Source organism: Bacillus rossius, unplaced genomic scaffold (assembly GCF_032445375.1).
Source record: "Bacillus rossius redtenbacheri isolate Brsri unplaced genomic scaffold, Brsri_v3 Brsri_v3_scf42, whole genome shotgun sequence".
In the NCBI taxonomy this organism is placed as follows: domain Eukaryota; kingdom Metazoa; phylum Arthropoda; class Insecta; order Phasmatodea; family Bacillidae; genus Bacillus; species Bacillus rossius.
In genome coordinates, this window is record NW_026962612.1 from 22501 (window position 1) to 27471 (window position 4971).

The window sequence follows — 4971 nt, forward strand, 5'->3', positions numbered from 1 at the left end:
TGTTTGATAATGCTGATTACTTCCGGGAGAGTGACTGGATCGGGAATGGAAGTGGGAGGGGAGTGATTGAAATTATTTATATTTTCTAAGAGCTCCTGCGTAAAAATCGGGTCTCCGATGTCGTTATTCGGTGTAAATTGCTGTTCGTAGCAATCGGCAATTGCGTTAGCTTTATCAGATGGTTCGTAGAGAAGTGTACCTGTCGGGGATTGAACCGGGTTAGAGTTTGTATTTTTAGTCGTGTTTCTTAATACTTTAGCTATTTTCCAGAATTTATTCATGCTATCAGAGAGATCAGCTACAAAGTGTTCCCAGTTATGTATTTTTAATTTGAGAAGTTCGTGCCTAAGTTGATTTTTAAGTGCGTAATATTTATTTTTATTTTCAAGTGTGCGGAATTTTTGGTATTTATGGCGTGCTTGTCTTTTATTTATTAGGAGGAGGTCGGCATCCGGAAATGCATGTTTTAAGAATTCGCGCCTATTTAAAAACGTGGTGTGCTTTTTGACTATGTTTAAAAATGTATTTTGAATTATTTCGGCCGCGGGGTCTATTTGTTCTTTAGAAGTTATTATTATATTATTATTTTCAAATATTTCCTCTAATTCAATTTTAAATGTCTCCCAGTTGATGACCGGGGTTCGACAAAGTACTGGGTTTGGGTGTGTTAGAACATGTGTTTCAATAACACAGTGTACAGGCAAATGGTCAGAATCAAGTTCTGGCAGAACTTTTAGTTGAATATTTATATTAGGAATATTAGTGAGAATTATATCTAAAACGTCTGGCTGATGGCTGATATTAGCATGGTAATGCGTGGGAGTGATCGGCGCATGGATTAAATATTTATTTTGTAGTGAGTGTTCGCTTAACACTGCCCCTTTGCGATTGTTATATCTACTGTTCCACTGTTTATGTTTTGCATTTAGATCACCAGCTATAATGAATGGGTGCGGTTGGTTTATTATTTCGTTGAGGTCTGTATTTAGCAGAGGTTTATTTGGCGAGCAGTAGGCTGCGACTAAAGTTATGTGGCCGGTATTTGTGCGAATATTTATAGACGTATTTTCTATGTGGCTGGTTTCTGAAGGTTTATTTATGTGGTGTTGAAGTCGGTTATGGACTAAAATTAGAGTTCCTCCTCCGGCAGTTACTCTGTCTGTGCGGTAGGTTATGTAATTTTTAATAGTGCAACGTTTTGTAGGTTTTAAAAATGTTTCGTTAATTAAGGCCACTTCCACTCCGTACTCCTCCAGAACTCTCTCAAGTTCGTAGAGTTGTGTGGTTATCCCATTAGCATTCCAGTACAGGATGGAAAGGGTACCTGGGTTCGGGGCAGGAGGATGTGTACCCATTAAACGGCCCCGGAGAAGGTTGTCAGGGCCTGCACCAGCAGGAGGGTCTTCATTGAGGGATCGGTGGCTGTGTTGGCAAGGAGCATGTAGGGCTTCATGTGTGCCATGAATGCGGCGAAGTTGGCATCGCGCAGGAAATTCATCAGGTCCCGGAGGTCGGACATGGCGGATTGGATGCCAGCACAGTCGCCGAGGGAGCTTGGAGTTGCGGTAGGAGCTTGGGAGAGGGGGGGTGGGTGTTGGGAGGGGGTGGGGGGAGGAGGGGGGGTGGGAGCTGGTGTGTGTTGCGGTACGATGATGCGTTGTGCGTTGTTGTTCGCCGCCTGTGCGAACGAGAAAGTTGGCACCACTGGCCTCGTGGGTGCGGGGGGTGGTAGCAGTGGGTAGTGAGCTGGTGTTGGCTGTGTCGCAAGAGGCTGCGCGAGTTCTGCGCGCGAAGACGCCTGATCCTGACGGAATTGCACATACTTCAGGTATTCGGGGCAAAGTTTGGAGTTCCCCTCGTGCACGCCATTTCCCTTGCAGTTTGCACAGTTGGGATTTTTGTTGAGGTTGGGACAGGCGGCGTATGTGTGGGGCCCGGCGCAGTGCTTGCATTTGGTGGCGAGTCGGCAGAAGTTGCGAGTGTGCAAAAACTTCCAACAGTTCTGACACTGCGCAACGTCTCCGACACGTTTGCGGTATTGTGTCACTTCAACACGGGTCATGTTGATAGTTGTGAGTGACGTGAGGCGAGGGAGGGTGTCATTCTTAGCGGCCGTGACGCTAAAGAGCGGTAGTGGCTCCTCCCAGGTGTTGGTGGGATCGGCAGGGTCCGCGCATTTTTTGTGGAATTGGTAGACGTCCAAGATGGTGTACCCACGTGCCTCCAAGTCTTCTCGGATTGATTCCGTTGGCGTGGCGCGCGGCATGCGGACAACAACTTTCTGAGGCAACTCAGAGGCTGTACAGAAAGTGTAGTACGGGACTGGCACTGAATCAAGGTATTTTTTGAGAGATTGGTATGCCTGCAAGTGTTCGCACGCGATCTGCAGGCCCTCGCGCACGAGAGAAATCTGCGCGGCCCCTGGGGCGAGAGATCGCATGCGAGCCACCAGCTGGCTGTAGAGAGACTGGTCTGGAACGACCAGCCTGAGCGCGTGTTTGCGCGGTCCTGAGGCACGCGGGGTGCGGGTGGAGGGGGCGGCTGCGCCCTGATTGGCCGGAGCTGGAGCGGGTGGAGAGGGGGCGCTGGAGGGCCCTGCCGTGGGTCGGGACGCGTCTGCCTCCGCGAGCGTGGCGAAGCGATTTGTAACCGCGATTTCAGGTGGCCTGACTGCTGGCGCTGTTGTTCGCTGCCGTTTCCGCTGCATGGTCCATTCAGCTTGTCGCTCCTGTTCCTCCTCTCGCTGCTCTGCTGCATTCTTTTCTTTTTCCTGGAAGTGCAGCCAGGCCCTGAATTTCGCCATGTCGCTCGCGGGGACCATGAGCGGCGCGGAGTCGGTAGGAGGGACAGAGGTGGTCGTGTCCATGTTCGTGGGTTCCTGGGGGGGTGCGGTGTCTGATATGGTGTGGTCAGGTACCTGTACCTGAAAAGTACCTCCCTCGTAGGAAATTAGGGCTGCGCCAGGCGGAAGGTTGTCCGGAATTGACAGGGACGGGATGTCCTGTTCCTGCATGCCACTGGCCCCTTCCCCAGCCGGCCCCAGGGCGCGGGTGTAGGAGGGGGGGGAGGTTGCTGGAATGCCTGTCTGTTGCTTTAAGAGCGTGTGGTCTGTCAAAAACGTATCCCTAATCGCTGTGAGGGGGCTCGCCGCTGACCCGAGCGGGCTAGGCTCGAGATGACCTGTCGAGTTGTTAAAAATTAACTCGCAGGTCGGCTGCCACCCTCGTGTCCACGAGCTATCGAAGCGGTGCGAAGCGAAGAAGGAGGCAGGGCCGCACTCCGACGATCCGAACAGCTCCGAGGTCGCGATGAATCTGCTGCTCGGCCGCCTCTGTCGTTAGTTTCTATGGATCGACTTCTGTGCTGTGATTGGCTGTTCTCGCCAGCCAATGGAGATGCCGGGCCAATCGCAGTGCACCACAGCTTTAACAAAACTGTTGAAATTTTTACAGCACGCGCAGATCGGCGCTGGGACTCGCAGTGTACACATCGCAGGAAGCTCTCTGACTGCTCCGCCTGGGGGTTCATTGCCTCTGACGGCGCGGAAGGGGGGCGAAATGCATTGTGTAGGCCGAGTACCAGGGGCGCAGTGACTGGCTGCTACCGATCGCGTCCGCGGGTGGCGGATAGCGGAGCTCCAGCTGTGATGAGCAGCTGGAGTTGTCAGGAATACACAAATACTGACTCGCGGACCAATCAGAGGCGTCACTGGTGGCTTGGGCGGCCTGGAGAAGACACAAGTTTCGCCAGAAGCAGACCGTCGGGATCGCTGCAGCCCTTTTCATGGCTCGCTGGCGTCACACACAAAACTGGGGGCAACGCGAAATACCGTGGCGTCAGTTAGGGGGTGAATGGTATCGCCCTGCCCCATGTCATGAAAGGCTAACTGCACGCACGAAGAAAGAAGCGGACAGCGAGAGGCGAAGAATCGACAGGCTGCCCGACCACGAGTGCGCGCGGCGCGGCGCGGGCTCTGGCTTGCCTGCGGGCCTGCGAGAGTTCGTGCCGCGGCCGCGAGAGGCGCGGCGGAGCTGCGTGTTCCGCGCGCGGCCGCCAGGCTGCGGGCGGGGCGCGCAGTTCGCTGTGAGTCGGCAGGGCCTCTGCAGGCGCGCGCGCGAAAGCGAGCCTGTGGGTGCTCTGTCGGGCCTATATGCAGGCCGGCCCTCAGCCACTCATTGCACTCGGCCTCACCATCCGAGTCGCCCTAAACATGCGTGCTGCCTGCCACGCACTACAGGCCATCAGGCCGCTACATCCGCCTACAGTTGCTGCGGCCCGGCAGCTGTAGGCTATGCTACCTAAATCCCGCTCCCCGTTTCCCCTCGGGCCATCGGGCGAGCGCTAACTTCTTAAACCGGGCAGTAGGTTTTTCTCCAGTGCGATCGCTGGTTTTACTACTGCATCCCACTTTGCTACTCCCTGCGAACTGCCGGGGCGCTAATTGCCGCGCCCCTGCAGTGTTTCGCATATTAAATTCACTCGCGGGCAGGTGGCCTCACTCACGAGAGTGATGGAGGGCACCAGCCATTGGCTTACTTTACTACGAAACGCGTATAGGTCCTAGACCTGGAACGTACTAAGATTCCTCCCGTAAAATCACTCCCACTAGGTGTTGGACTCGCAATCACTTCGGTTGTGCGAGACAGACTTCAGCGTGGAGGGGCTGTTGTCAAAAAAAAAAAAAAAAAAAAAAAAAAATTACAGCACGCGCAGACGGACCACGATGGCGCGCACGAAGCAGACGGCTCGTAAATCTACTGGAGGCAAAGCGCCGCGCAAGCAGCTGGCCACCAAGGCGGCTCGCAAGAGCGCGCCGGCCACGGGGGGAGTGAAGAAGCCACATCGCTACCGCCCTGGCACTGTCGCGCTGCGAGAAATCAGGCGCTACCAGAAAAGTACCGAGCTGCTTATCCGCAAGCTGCCCTTCCAGCGCCTGGTGCGAGAGATCGCCCAGGACTTCAAGACAGACTT